Raw genomic sequence first — 15,860 nt, 5'->3', positions numbered from 1 at the left:
CACTGAGCCAGATAATCCGGATCCCTTGTGTCAAGCTGTCCTGCAGTGGTTCAAAAGAGTGAGGACCAACCCCAGAGCAGACGGCTGGGAACCAGGACACAAACTCCAAATTGGCTCTGAGTGCTGTACTTAGATTTCACTAACTATCAAGTGTAAACTCCACTGGCACTATCACAGCCTTAACCTGGAGTCACAGGCAGGCCCCTTTGGCACTCCGCTCTGTCTCACCACCCAGGTGAGCCTGCCTTTGGGATAGCAAGTCCCGTCCACCAAGCATCACAGCAAGATTCAGGTTACTTCCAGTTCCAGCAGACCAGTCATGTGCCCCAGGTCAGTGGCACTTTAGCTCTCAAACCCAAGAGAAAGCTTGTAGCCAACCCTATAATAAATTAGCTACGGTTTTATTAAATTGGAAAAGAAAATGAGTGTTCTTTACAAGTGAAAGCAGGTGAACACACACACACATGAACTACTGTCATGGATCCACAGACCTGCTGCTCTGAGAGGGCCCCCTTCAGGGAACCAGCCCCCACCCTTAGGGTCACGCTCTTTCACTAGGGCAAGCCACTTGGCTTCACTGCCTCCTGGGCCCACACCTTGCGTCATGCCTGCTTCAGCACCCCTGCGTCACGCTGTGAGCTCCCTTCAGTGAGTCCACCTGAGATGGGCACCTGAAGGAGACTTGTACCCCCAAAGGAAGCCATGCACTCCCCACACACACACACCTTTAGCATCTGCCATGATGCTTGGCCAACACTGGAAAAGTGGTCAGGTTTATTAGATGGCTAGAACACAGTGTGGACAGGCCTTGGTTAGCATGGCAAACAGACCGTTACAGCCTGGTCCATCTTGGGCAGCCCAGAGCTCTCTGACCCCTCTTCTGTCCCAGTCCAAGAGTCTCTAGAGTTCAGTAGCCCACTCTTAACAACCCTCCCACTTGGCCCCACCTCAGTCCTTTGTTCTAGTTCCCGGCTGGCTTTCTGTGGCGGGGTGGGCCAGCCACCCTAGGTACCAAATGTCCAGACAATTGGAGTGGCCCAGGCCCAGACAGTGGGTGTCAATCATACCTGGATCTCTGTAGTGAGTAAACAACTTTTTCCTGCCACCTAGCTAACGATGGAGTACATGGGGAAACTGAGGAACACACAATATTCACATAAAATATTACAGAAAATTCCCCCTCCATCACAGTTACAGTCTTAAGTTTCCAACGGTAATACAAGCTGTGAGGAAGTAGCATTTTATTCATCTTGTTATATTGCATGTGAGTCTTACTGTCCTATACTTGGGCATGGCTACACTTGCAGATGTAGAGCGCTTTGAGTTAAACCAGCCTTCGGAGAGCACAGTAGGGAAAGCGCTGCAGTCTGTCCACACTGACAGCCACAAGCGCACTGGCATGGCCACATTGGCGGCACTTGCACCGGCATTGGGAGCAGTGCATTATAGGCAGCTATCTCAGCATGCAAGTGACTGCAACATGCTTTTCAAATGTGGGGAGACGGTGGAGTGTGACAGGTAGTGTGTGTGTACGTGTGGGAAGAGAGAGTGGGTTTTTATGGGGCTGAGAGCATGGCAGTGTGCTGTCTTGTAAGTTCAGACAGCAGCAGACCGCCCCCCACCCCGCGTCTCTCTCTCTCACACGCACAGCATTTGACACTAATGGTTGCTTTGTCTCGGAGCAGATAAGCAGCCGGCTGTCAGAAAAGGAGCTTTCAAAGGGTATATCCGCATTCCTACAGCCGATTCCAAACAATGACAAGAGTGGCCACGTGACTTAAGGGGCTTATAGGCTGTTTCTGGAGGCTGCTCAGAGCACAGTAATGCGACACCTTGTCCACACTGGCACCGCGGCACTCCAGCGGGGGCGCAGCAAACATTATGCCACTCGCTGAGGTGGAGACCAGCAGCGCTGTAGCTGCGGAGTCAGAGCGTGCTACATGACTTGCCAGCAGGGCTGGCGCCAATGTTTTTGCTGCCCCAAGTGGCAAAAAAAAACAACAAAAAAAAAACCCCTCGCCTCCGAACACAGAGGCAGAGTGATGGTGCGGCCGCTGACTTGCTGCCGGTGACTGAAGAAGAGTTGCGTCCCTGCTGCCGAATTGCCACTGAGCGTGAAACGCGCTGTGACAGAGCAGCGCTGAATTCCCGCCGCCGCCGCAGGTGGATTGCCGCCCCAGAGCCCGACGTCCTGCCGCCCTCTACATTGGCCGCCCTGGGCACCTGCTTGGTTTGCTGGTGCCTGGAGCCGGCCCTGCTTGCCAGTGTGGACGGGTCGTGATCTAGTGCTCCCGGGGTTCCTTTATTGCGCTGTAACTCGTAAATGTAGCCAAGCCCTAAAACTGTGTGTACCTTAGTTTCCCAGTGTGCTGCACCAACACTTCTGTGAAGGGAACTGGGGGTGTGAGTTTGCTGAGGCCCTCAGGGCAGGTGAGGCTGCCCAGCTGTTTGCACCTATGTAACCTGATAACCAGGAGACAGGATGCGACCAGGTGACACCTTTGGCCCAGGAAGCAGGACAAGGAGAAGGTATATGGTGCGGTGGGGGGCGGGGGAAGGGGATGTCGGAAGTCAGGTGGCTGGAGGCTGGCAGTCTGTGTGGGGGGACTGGAAGAGGGGGAATCCAGGGTGTCTGGCCCAGGATTCCCAAGATGGACTTGGCTGAAAGTCACTGAAGTCTGTAATAGCAAGCTCTGTTCTACGCTGTGTTCCTGTCAACAAATAAAACTTCCGTTTTACACTGGCTGAGAGTCACGTCTGACTGCGGAGTTGGGGTGCAGGGCCCTCTGGCTTCCCCAGGAGCTCCGCCTGCGCGGACTCGCTGTGGGAAGCGCACGGTGTGGACAGGGTTGCTGAATACTCTGAAGTCAGACCCAGGAAGATCGAAGTGGTGTAAGCTTCTTGCCCTGGAGACAGTCTGCTCAAAGACAGGAGGCTCTCCAGAGTCCTGATTGGCTTCATATGGAGTAGTTCCAGAGCATCGCCCAGCAACTCCGTGCCTCAAGCTCTGATCATAAACAAACTCTATTTGTCCTTTAGAGCAGAACAAGAAGAATGGTCTCAAGTTGCAGTGGGGGAGTCTAGGTTGGATATTAGGAAACCCTGTTTCACTGGGAGGGTAGTGAAGCAGTGGAACGGGTTATCTAGGGAGACGGTGGAAGCTCCATCCTTACAACTACAATACCACCTGCTGAAGTGAAGAAACAGATTGACAGAGCCAGAAGAGTACCCAGAAGTCACCTACTACAGGACAGGCCCAACAAAGATAATAACAGAACGGCACTAGCCATCACCTTCAGCCCCCAACTAAAACCTCTCCAACGCATCATCAAGGATCTACAACCTATCCTGAAGGACGACCCATCACTCTCACAGATCTTGGGAGACAGGCCAGTCCTTGCTTACAGACAGCCCCCCAACCTGAAGCAAATACTCACCAGCAACCACAGACCACACAACAGAACCACTAACTCAGGAACCTATCCTTGTAACAAAGCCCGTTGCCAACTCTGTCCACATATCTATTCAGGGGACACCATCATAGGGCCTAATCACATCAGCCACAATATCAGAGGCTCGTTCACCTGCGCATCTACCAATGTGATATATGCCATCATGTGCCAGCAATGCCCCTCTGCCATGTACATTGGTCAAACTGGACAGTCTCTACGTAAAAGAATAAATGGACACAAATCAGACGTCAAGAATTATAACATTCAAAAACCAGTTGGAGAACACTTCAATCTCTCTGGTCACTCGATTACAGACCTAAGAGTGGCTATCCTTCCACAAAAAAACTTCAAAACAGACTCCAAGGAGAGACTGCTGAATTGGAATTAATTTGCAAACTGGATACAATTAACTTAGGCTTGAATAGAGACTGGGAGTGGATGGGTCATTACACAAAGTAAAACTATTTCCCCATGTTATTTCTCTCCTCCCCCGCCCCACTGTTCCTCAGACGTTCTTGTTAACTGCTGGAAATGGCCCACCACAAAAGGTTTTGATTATCACCACAAAAGGTTTTCCTCCTCCCCCCTTCCTGCTTAAGCTCTTCTTAAGTGATCACTCTCCTTACAGTGTGTATGATAAAAATCCATTGTTTCATGTTCTGTGTGTGTGTGTATATAAATCTCCTCACTGTATTTTCCACTGAATGCATCCGATGAAGTGAGCTGTAGCTCACGAAAGCTTATGCTCAAATAAATTTGTTAGTCTCTAAGGTGCCACAAGTACTCCTTTTCTTTCTCCAGCCTTAGAGGTTTTTAAGGCCCGGCTTGACAAAGCCCTGGCTGGGATGATTTAGTTGGGGTTGGTCCTGTTTTGAGCAGGGGGTTGGACTAGATGACCGCCTGAGGTCTCTTCCAACCCTAATATTCTGTGACTCTATGATTTAGGGGTAGGCCAGACTAAGCTGCTGGGGATCCCTTGCTTATGCCTAGATACTTTGCCCCTAGAGTCCAAGCAGCAATGAGATCCAGTTCCTCCTTGTTATTCCCTTCCCCCTTCTTCTCTGCGCTGCAAACTCAGCTGGTGGAAGGAATTCACTTGCAAGATTTATCTTCAGGGCAGTGTTGGGTAGAGTAAACTAAGTCTTTTGTGCTCTTTAATGTTCCTCTCTTGGCCGTCTGGTGTCACTGGGTCTCCTTTGCCAGGCAGGACAGACACCATCTGTTGGAGATTAGTACGTCACACCAGTTAATGGCTTTTCCTGTCTCATGAGTGACACAGTCACAGAGGCTCACTGTGCAAACCGGCAAATGTGGCATTATAACAAGGGGGATGGCTATTATGTGAGATTAATGCAGGCAGCAGTTTACAAGCATTCCATAGTCTGAACACTAAACCCATTCTTACGAGTCCAGCCCCTGTTGCCACAGTACTACACACAGGTGAGCCACAGAGGTTCCAACTGTGTGTTTGTCAGTGGAGACATGAGGCTGTTGGCATGAGCTGGCACCTGGCCCGCCAGTCTCACAGCTTGGTAAACTGAGCACAAGCAAACAAAATGCATTTGAATGCAGTTAAATGTAAATGTCTACAGCTAGGAATGAAGCACATGGGCCACCCTTACGGGGTAGGGCGGGGGGATATATCCTGGGAGGCAGTGACTCTGGAAAAGCTTTGGTGGGGACAGGGGGTGGATAATCAGAAGAACATGAACTCCCCATGCAATGCTTCAGCCCAGAGGGCTTGTGCGACCCTGGGATGTTTAAACAGAGGTGTGGGAAGCAGGAGCAGAGAGAGTTTTTACCTGTGTACTTGGCACTGGTGCGACTGCTGGTGGAATCCTGTGCCCAGCTCTGGGGCCCACAATTCAAGGGGGCTATTGAAAAATTGAAGACAGTTCAGAGGACAGCCTCGAGAACAGTTAAAGGATTGGCATACGTGCCTTAGACTCAGGGAGCTCTGTCTGAAAGCTTATGCTCTAATAAATTTGTTCGTCTCTAAGGTGCCACAAGTACTTCTTTTCTTTTTAATTAGCTTAACAGAGAGAAGATTATGGGTGACTGGATCAGTACCTACATGAGGACAAACTATTGAATAACAGGCTCTTCAGTGTAGCAGACAAAGGTCTAACATAGTCATTGGTTGGAAGTTGAAGCTAGGCAGATTCAGGCAGGAAATAAGGCATACTTTTACACAGTGAGGGTAACGAATGGTTAGAAGGGTCGTGGTGCATTCTCCATCTGCCAGCTCTTTTAAAACTCTTGGATGCAAGTTAGCCAGACCTGCTCATTTGAAAATACTCTAACTTTTGTAGCTGCTGTTTACCCCCTTCCTACAACCCAAGAAGAATGGAAGGAGGGTTAGCAGCCCTGAAGTGGCAAAGAGTCTGAGCAGCCTCCTACCACTGCTGGAGTCTGAGCAGAGCGCAAAAAGATAGAGACAGAAATGCTGGAACCTGTCAGCTCAAGCTCTGAGGTGGTGAGGCTGTGTAGCCCATCCTTGTGGAACAGTGTGACCTTTGTGGGGGTATGACACACTAAAGGGATACCCCAAGGAGACCCTCTAAAGGCCAGGATACAGCACAGACCCTGCAAATCTGGGCCACAATGTGCCAAGGCACCTGGATCGCCATCATCGCTGGCTCTGGCTCTGGGCAAAAGGAGGACACCTTTCCTGGGGGTCTGACCTTGCTCCAATCCAGCGTCTGCCTGCCATACCCCCCTTTGGGGGAACATGATCCCTGGCTGCTCCAGATGGGGCCAGCAATACAGCCTGAAATGACAGCACCCCTGCGGCCAAGGGCAGTGGCTTTGGCTTTCCCTTCATCACTCTCCATTGCATTTGGCTGAAGAAATTGATGGGACAAAGCCTGCAGCTTTGGGGGTGAGTGAAGACGGCTCCAGGTGCAGCTGTGCGAACCTTGACAAACAGAGTGGGCTGGGAGTGCAGGCTCCTGCCCAGCGAAGGGAATGTCACCCTTCTGCCAAGCAGGATCAGCAGCAACAAGGGTCAGGGTCAGTATGGGGGGTGGGTGTCATCTTCAAATTACAAAACAAAACCAGCTTGAGCCCCCCCACCCCCCGAAATCTGGGGAACTAAGCAGCTCCCACTGGATGCCACTAGGCACCACTCCCCCATTTAACACATCCCTCCCCACTCCCTCCCCTGCATCCTACTCTGCTGTCTGAGGTCAGTAACGTCCCAGAGCCAGGGTGCAGTCAGGCGGGATCAGTCGCAGCCCTGTGAGAGGCAGGTAGTGGAGCCAGTGCTGCCATGTCGCACAGCCTCCGCTTCTCAGCCTCTCGCCATGCTGTGTCCCCAGTCCAATCCCACAGCACCACAACACCTCGCCCAGCCGTTTCCCCCACTCGCTGAGCAGAGCGTGCTTGTGTTACCACATCTCTTGCCACTAGGCCCCTATTAACTGCGGTGCCATGGGCTGAGGTGTTTTTGGTGATTTCTGCTCTCTTGTTGCCCCTGCCTACTCTGCACTGTCTCTCATGGCAACTATATCCACACACCAGAAACCCCAACCCTGAACAGACAGGTCAGCGATAAGGAGGTCCACAGTCACCCTAAAGACCCCAGGACTATTCAGTGGTGCTTCTTAAACACTAGAGGAGCCAAAGGCCAGCTAAGCCACCTAAAACAGTCTTGTTACCACCTAGCCCAATATTCCCTCACGCCATGCTTAGTGAGTGAGGTTAACACTATGATGACCCCCCCCGCCCCAGTCAGGGTATATTAAATACAGTTCTGATGCCTCCTAGTCACACAATAAGGATAACAACATTTCATTGCCTCTGCACCCAGGAATTTTATGAGAATTTTATCCCAAAATGACCAATATTAATCTTGGCAAAGTAGGTGTGTCTATGCAAATAAGATCTGCTCAAGAGGTCCTTTTCTCTAGTTCATCAATCGAGAGAAGATTGAAGAGATAGAACTTGTGTAGACCATTGGATTATATCAGTAAAGCCGAAGGCCTCTACCAAGGCTACTGACACCCCGGACCACAGGCCCACACCATAGCACTTCCCATAGGGTGCCTGAAATGACAGCTACAGAAACCAGAAACTGCCACGGTGTGTGTTTGGGGGGGGTCAGGGCCCTGCACCCCTCTTCCTGGGATTCTCCATGACTCTCAGCCAGCCAGTAAAATGGAAGGTTTATTGGACAATAGGAACACAGTCTAAAACAGAGCTTGTAGGTACAACCAGGACCTCTCAGTCAAGTCCTTCTGTGGGGCAGGGAGCTTAGACCCCAGCCTTGGGGTTCCCTGTGTTCCACCACCCAGCTCCCAAACTGAAAACAAAACCCCTCCAGCAGGCTCTGTCTTCCAGCCTTTGTCCAGTTTCCTGGGCCAAGGTGTCACCTGGCCCCACCCCCTTCCTGGCTCAGGTGACAGGCTCATCCCCTGCTCTCCCATCCCCAGTGCAGACAGTCCCAATAAAACGAGGTTTCAGAGTAGCAGCTGTGTTAGTCTGTATTCGTAAAAAGAAAAGGAGTACTTGTGGCACCTTAGAGACTAACAAATTTATTTGAGCATCGATGCACCCGATGATGTGAGCTGTAGCTCACGAAAGCTCATGCTCAAATAAATTTGTTAGTCTCTAGGGTGCCACAAGTACTCCTTTTCTTTTTCCAGTAAAACGAGACGACATTCCCGGGTCAATCCACCCCACTCCCTGCTGCGTCACAAACTGCTCCTGCAGCCACAGCACTGCCTGGCCTGGTGGGAGCTGTCTGCACTGCTGTATGGAGATATGCACAGTACAGCTGGGCCATGTTCCTGCCTGAGGCAGTAACAGCAGCACGCCGAGGGGGTGCCGAGCAGCCCTTTGAAACACATTGTCCAACCAAGGCTGCGTAAGGGGCTAAATGCTGTGGTAGGGGAACAGCAACAACTGGGGCAGGGAATGTGGGCATGGCTATGCTAATGAGATTGTGTCAGCCAAGCATGGCTGTGGCTACGATAACATGATGATGTCACAGACTCATATCGTTTAGCGCCAGAAGGACCCATAACGACTGTCCAATCCGACCTCCTGCACAGCCCAAGTGAGGGCCCCTCACCAGCGATTCCTGCACTCAGCGCATCACCTCTGCTTGCACTGGAACGGGTCTGAGAGAGCAGGCCAGAGGGGCTCAGCTCTGCTGGAGAGATTCCGAGGCACAGAACCAACTCCAGCCTTAGTGCAGTTGGCCTGAAGGCTCATTATTACAGATCTGTGCCTCTTTCCACTCTGAATTTGTCTAGCTTCAGCTTGCACCCACGGGATGACAGTCTGCCTTTTCCTCTAGCTACTACCCGAAACCTCCTTCCCACGCAGGTACCTTTCCTGTGACCAAGTCACTTCTTACCCTTCTCTCGGCTACACTAAAGAGCTTGCACTTCTTTAGCCTCTCACCTTAAGACAGGTTTTCCAGCCTTCCAGTCCCCTTGTAGTACCTTCCTGAGCCTTTTGTAGTGGGTTAGCGGGAGGCTAACTCCGCCTCACTCCACCTTTCCAATGCTTCCATGTTGTGTTTGAAGCGCCTTCCCAGAATGGGACACAGTATCCAGGCCCAGTTTCACTAATGGCATAGACAGACGTAACATTGCCTCCCTGGTCCTACTTACTAGTCCCTGCTTCTACGTCCAAGAGTCGTATTGCTCTCTTAGCGACAGTGACATGCTGGAGCTCATGTTCTCAAGCTCCTCCAGTGACGAGTGACGCTCTGGGGCTCACCCAGCCCAGTGAAGGATTGTCACCCCTGCCCTGTACCCTGGGTGTGTCCACACTGTGCAGCTGTGGCTCAGCGCCCTAGCACCAGCAGCCTGCTCACAGCACAGTGCCCTCACCCTGGCATCTGCCAGCCTGGTTACTCCTGGCAGAGCGACACTGGCTGCCCTTCCAGCCCCGAGTCTCCCCAGCACGGTCTCTCCCGCAGAGTCCAGCCCCCTCTGCCTGGACCTCCCAGCAGTTCTCACGCTGGCTGCCTCCAGAGAGAGCCAGCGCCCCCAACCCAGCTGGCTGAGCTGGGGCTGGGGGGGTTAACCCCATAGTTTAGAATGCAGTGGGGTAAAACTGAAGTCCTCTCTGGCTGGTTTGGTGCCTTAGTAATAAAGAACACCCAGCCTGGGGCTGTGACTGCCCTGCTCTAAGCAATTTATCCTGAATTGATACTCTCAGTCATGTCCCACAAAAGGCAACATCGTTACAGAGACCGTATCAAACACTTTCCTAAAGGTAGGGTCCAGACTGACCTAGACAAATTGGAGGATTGGGCCAAAAGAAATCTGATGAGGTTCAACAAGGACAAGTGCAGACTCCTGCACTTAAGAAGGAAGAATCCCATGTACTGCTACAGACTAGGGACCGACTGGCTAAGCAGCAGTTCTGCAGAAAAGGACGTGGGGATTACTGTGGATGAGAAACTGGATATGAATCAACAGTGTGCCCTTCTTGCCAAGAAGGCTAATGGCATATTGGGCTGTATTAGTAGGATCATTGCCAGCAGATCAACGGAAATGATTATTCCCCTCTATTTGGCACTGGTGAAGCCACATCTGGAGTACTGTGTCCAGTTTTGGCCCCCCCCCCACCACTACAGAAGGGATGTGGACAAATTGGAGAGTCCCGCAAAGGGCAATGAAAATGATTAGGGGGCCGGGGCACATGATGTATGAGGAGAGGCTGAGGGAACTGGGATTGTTTAGTCTGCAGAAGAGAAGAATGAGGGGCGATTTGATAGCAGCCTTCAACTACCTGAAGGGGAGTTCCAAAGAGGATGGCGCTCGGCTGTTCTCAGTGGTGGCGGATGACAGAACAAGGAGCAATGGTCTCAAGTTGCAGTGAGGGAGGTTTAGGTTGGATATTAGGAAACACTATTTCACTAGGAGGGTGGTGAAGCACTGGAATGTGTTCACTAGGGAAGTGGTGGACTCTCCATCCCTGGAGGTTTTTAAGGCCCAGCTTGACAAAGCCCTGGCTGGGATGATTTAGTTGGGGTTGGTCCTGCTTTGAGCAGGGGATTGGACTAGATGACCACCTGAGGTCTCTTCCAACCCTAATCTTCTATGATTCTGCTAACTTGGGAGAACCGCTGTGTCAACCAGCCAAAGTCAGCCACCCTTAGGGAGGCTACAGAAGCATACCTCACCCTGCGACAGGGCCAGCAGGCAGACCGTCTCCATTGCAAGGGAGCAGATCTCCTGCCAAGGGAATGCCATGCCATCAGCACTGGGCACACATACCAGGAGCGCCCGAGGATCAGCCCTGCCAGATCAACAGGAGCTAGTTAAGGAAAGCCCCTAAGCCCCCAGAATGGCAGTGAACACCTGTGCGAATGGAACAGCCCTCGGCACCAGCTCAAGGACTAATTCTGTGGGATGGTAGCAGTAGCAGGCTGTTATCCCTGGTGTGTACCAACACTGGAGGGGGACATGACATCCGGCATCAGAGTGTGCCACGCCCACAGTCACTGACAATGAGACACTAGTCTGGGCCTATTGTGGATAGTTCTCTAAAAACATCTGCTCAATGTGCAGCAGCAGTGAAAACAGCGAACAGAACGTCAGGAATCATTAGTTTTCAGAGTAGCAGCCGTGTTAGTCTGTATTTGCAAAAAGAAAAGGAGTACTTGTGGCACCTTAGAGACTAACAAATTTATTAGAGCATAAGCTTTCGTGAGCTACAGCTCACTTCATCGGATGCATTTCTGCAATGCATCCGATGAATTGAGCTGTAGCTCACAAAAGCTTATGCTCTAATAAATTTGTTAGTCTCTAAGGTGCCACAAGTACTCCTTTTCTTTTTGCGAATACAGACTAACACGGCTGCTACTCTGAAACCTGTGATTATGCAAGGCACTGAATTTAGCCGTATAGAGTGGAAATCTGTCAACTTCATGGAAATGCATCCGATGAAGTGAGCTGTAGCTCACAAAAGCTTATGCTCTAATAAATTTGTTAGTCTCTAAGGTGCCACAAGTACTCCTTTTCTTTTTAGGAATCATTAGGGCAGGGATAGATAATGAGACTGAAAATATCATATTGCCTCTAGATAAATCCCTGGTACACCCACACCTTGAATACTGCGTGTGGATGTGGTCACCCCATCTCAAATAAGATCTATTGGAATTGGAAAAAGGTTCAGAAAAGGGCAACAAAAGTGATGAGGGGTCTGGAATGGCTGCTGTACGGGGAGAGATGAATAAGACTTGGACTTTTCATAGTAGAAAAGAGACGAAGAAGGGGGGATCTGAGAGAGGCCTGTAAAATCATGGTGTGGCGAAAGTGACTAATGAAGTGTTATTTACCCCTGCACAAGAATCAGGGGTCACCCAATGAAATTAATAGGCAGCACATTTAAAACAACCACAAAAAAGTTTTTTCACCCAACGCAAAGTCAACTTGTGGAACTTGTTGGAAGGGGACGCTGTGAAGGCCAAAGTATAACTTGGTTCAAAGTAGAACTAGATCAGTGCCTGGAGGACAGGTCCATCAATGGTTATTAGCCAAGATGGGCAGGGATGTGACCCCCATGGTCTGGGCTGGGTGTCCCTAAACCTCTGACTGCCAGAAGCTGGGACTGGATGACAGGGACAGATGAGTCACTAATTGTCCTGTTCTGTTCAGTCCCTTTGACACATTTGGTGCCAGCCACTGCCAGATACAGGGCCCTGGGCTAGATGGACCATTGGTCTGACCCAGAGCCACAGGTCCAGTGCTCTGGAGCAGTCCCCGGGAGGTCCCCTTCAGTGTTTCAGCCCCACCCCCCCTTAGGGTCACACTCTCACTGGGGTCAGTCCCTCGGCCTCAACACCTCCTGGGACCCACCCTCAGAGCCTTCAGCCTGCCTGCTTCACATCATGAAGTCCCCTCAGGGAGTCCTGGAGCAAGACACCTGTGGGAGGCTGTACCCCCAGAGGGAGTCCTGCACCCCCAGGGCCTGACTGGAAGTTCTGCAGAAAAGGACCTAGGGGTTATAGTGGACGAGAAGCTGGATATGAGTCAGCAGTGTGCCCTTGTTGCCAAGAAGGCAAACAGCATTTTGGGCTGTATAAGTAGGAGCATTGCCAGCAGATCGAGGGACATGATTGTTCCCCTCTGTTCAGCAGTAGTGAGGTCCCATCTGGAGTACTGTGTCCAGTTTTGGGCCCCACACTACAAGAAGGATGTGGAAAAATTGGAAAACGTCCAGCGGAGGGCAACAAAAATGATTAGCGGACCGGAACACATGACTTATGAGGAGAGGCTGAGGGAACTGGGATTGTTTAGTCTGCGGAAGAGAAGAATGAGGGGGGATTTGATAGCTGCTTTCAACTACCTGAAGGGGGGTTCCAAAGAGGATGGATCTAGACTGTTCTCAGATGACAGAACAAGGAGTAATGGTCTCAAGTTGCAGTGTGGGAGGTTTAGGTTGGATGTTAGGAAAAACTTTTTCACTAGGAGGGTGGTGAAGCACAGGAATGGGTTACCTAGGGAGATGGTGGAATCTCCTTCCTTTGAGGTTTTTAAGGTCAGGCTTGACAAAGCCCCGGCTGAGATGATTTAGTTGGGGATTGGTCCTGCTTTGAGCAGGGGGTTGGACTAGATGAGCTCCTGAGATCCCTTCCAACCCTAATATTCTATGATTCTATGACTGCAGTGACACTCGGCCAGTGTGTGAGAGCCGGGGGTCAGTGGGGGTCTGGACACAGCGCAGACAGGCTGTAGTTACCACAGAGAACAGAAAAAAGAAAAGGAGGACTTGTGGCACCTTAGAGACTAACAAATTTATTTGAGCATAAGCTTTCGTGAGCTACAGCTCACTTCATCAGGTTGTAGCTCACGAAAGCTTATGCTCAAACAAATTTGTTAGTCTCTAAGGTGCCACAAGTACTCCTTTTCTTTTTGCGAATACAGACTAACACGGCTGCTACTCTGAAAAGAGAACAGAAAGTTACAGCAAAGTCCAGCTGGGTCAGTCGAGAGCCCAGCGCGCCCAGACCCCTCCCTAAGCCCAGGCCAGGCACTTCTGGTTCCAGCACTTAACAACACCCCCCACCCCCGGTCCCTCCTCAGCCCTTTGTCCTTTTTCCCAGCAAACATGATCACCTGGTCTCCTCATCAGCCCTTTGTCCTCCCACTGGTCACACCTGGCTGGCCTCCTGCGGAGGGGCTGGGCCATGGGTGCCAAACGTCTGGGCAACTGGAGTGGCCCTTGTTTTTGGGGACGGTCCATCAGCCTGGGGCCCAGACTCCAGGCAGCCAGGTGTTCATCACACCTGGATCTCTGGGGCGCTGCAAAGAGCAAACAACCTCACCCTCCTCCTCCCACACTGAGTTAACCATGCAGGGGAAACTGAGGCACATCACAGTATTCATACAAAACATTACAGGCAAACCCCCACTCCAGCACATTCAATATGCCCATTCTTAGGTCCCCCAGGCCTTGCAGCAGGACACTGGACACCCCCCCTCACCCCAGATGTTTGTCTTTGTTTGCTCTGTGGGGCAGGGATGGTCTCTGTCTCGCAGGAAATTCCCACAAACTAAGGGTCACAGTCACCCTCCCATAGCACAGGCTCTGGGCACCCCCAGGCCTCTCCTGTGGCACAGTCATGCCCCAGGCTTGCCTGTCCCACCCATGGCTTGTTTTATCGTCCCACATGGGCTCTGGGCTCTCCTGGGCCCTACCGCCAGGCGCTGAGGGCTGAGGACAGATGGGAAGGGAGGTCTCAGGGCTGGTTGGTATGGATGGGCACAGAGGCTCTGGGGGTGCTGGGCTGGGCTGCAGGGGGTCGAGGGGTATGGGGCAGGGAGGGGGCTGAGGTGAGATGGGAAGGGAGGGTATGTGGCTGGTGGGCTGGGGCTATGGCCAGAAGAGTATAGGGTTGGGGCCGGTAGAGCTAGGTATGGGGCCAGGCCAGGGACGATGTATGGGCCTCGGGCTGGGCCGGGATGATGTATGGGCCCAGGGCTGGGCCAGGCCGGGCCGGGCGAGCATGGGGCTGGGCCAGGGATGATGTATGGGCAGATGTATCAGATCGCACAAGATAAACAAGCAGGGAATTTCATCAGCGCCCATCATGGCTTTAATTTGGCTGCCTAATGAGTCAGATCCAGCCGCGCAGATAAAAGTTGTCAGAGCCGCAGCCCTAATGAATTTCTTGCCACTTGTAATCAAGGCAGCTTGTCGGAGGGGGATGATTAATGGGTCCCCAGAGGAGACGCCGTCCCTCCGCTGCCATTCGCACTAATGCAGCCGCCAAGAACTTCGCCGAACCTGGTGCAGCGCCGGCCTGGGGCTTGGGGCAGAGCATGGGCCATGTGGGGGTCCAGGCTGGGGTGGGGGGACACGAAGGGCTGAGGAGGCGGCTTGAAGTGGGGCAGCAGGAGAGGAGTGGAGGGGAGGGGAGCAGGGACAGGAGTTGGGGGAGGAATGGGTGGGGGCAGTAGTAAGAGTGGGGGAGGGAGAGGTGGGGCAGGGGCAGGGCTAGGATGGAGTGGGGGAGGGAGGGGCAGGGCTAGGATGGAGTGGGGCAGGAGGGGAGGGGAAGGGAGGGGTGGGGCAAGAAGGGACAGGGCAGGAGCGGGAGGAAGGGAGGGGTAGGACTAAGATGGAGTGGGGCAGGAGGGGAGAGGAAGGGAAGGGCAGGGTTAGGATAGAGTGGGGCCGAAGTGGGACAGGAAGGGACAGGCAGGGCTAGGAATAAGATGGAGGGATGCAGAGGGGAGGAGGCAGGAGGGGAGGGACTGGGGCAGGGGTAAGAGTGGGGGGAGAGATGGGGCAGGATGAGGGCTAGCCGTCGGGAGGCAGGAGAGTCCTGACCTGGGTGTGGGTGCTGCCCTGTTCCAATGCCCCCAAGGCGTGGTACTTGGTATGGGCAGGGGGTGCCTGCCCTTCCCCAGGGGCCGCCTCCCCTCCTTTGTCCCTGCTGGCCATTGCCCAGCCTGTCCGTGTGGCCAGGCAGCCGCAGCTGGGAGCCCAGGCCTGAGGCAGGCTCGTGCCCCTGCATGCCAGGGCGTGCCCTGTGCTCTGCCCCAGCACTGGGGCACATGGAGGGTAGCCCAGGCTGGGGGCATGCTCTGGCGCAGTTGTTTTCTGCCTCATCCTGACAGCCAAGTGCGGCCCCCAGGCCCTGCGGCAGGGCAGCCTGTGACCCGCTGGCATGTGGGGCAGCCACTCAGACCAAGCCCTGGACATGAGGCTGTGAGGGCACTGGCTGCTTCAGGGGGCCGTGAGCCAGGCCCTGGGGCCCAAGCTGGGAATTGTGCTGAGAACCAACAGGCTAGGCATGTGTGGCCCTCCTGGAGCGGCGCTGGCACTGTGCCCCAGATCTGTGGGGATCATACATACCGTGGGATCCCAGATTGGAGAGGTGCCATGGGCACCTGGGCACTGCAGGAACAGTGCTGGTTGGGCACTGCCGTGCCAGAG

General features: G+C 52.8%; 1 long non-coding RNA gene across 1 annotated transcript; it reads left to right on the top strand.

Annotated features, from left to right (window-relative positions):
- The first annotated feature begins 3,047 nt into the window (after positions 1 to 3,047).
- On the top strand, positions 3,048 to 12,986 carry LOC122458558. Its single transcript, XR_006278603.1, has 3 exons — positions 3,048 to 3,129; positions 4,531 to 4,533; positions 12,905 to 12,986. It is a non-coding gene; the product is annotated as an uncharacterized LOC122458558 (long non-coding RNA).
- The last annotated feature ends 2,874 nt before the right edge of the window (positions 12,987 to 15,860 follow it).

This window comes from Dermochelys coriacea, chromosome 2 (assembly GCF_009764565.3).
Source record: "Dermochelys coriacea isolate rDerCor1 chromosome 2, rDerCor1.pri.v4, whole genome shotgun sequence".
Taxonomy (NCBI): domain Eukaryota; kingdom Metazoa; phylum Chordata; order Testudines; family Dermochelyidae; genus Dermochelys; species Dermochelys coriacea.
Note: the sequence above shows the minus strand (reverse complement) of the source record. Positions and strands in the feature narration are given on the sequence as shown.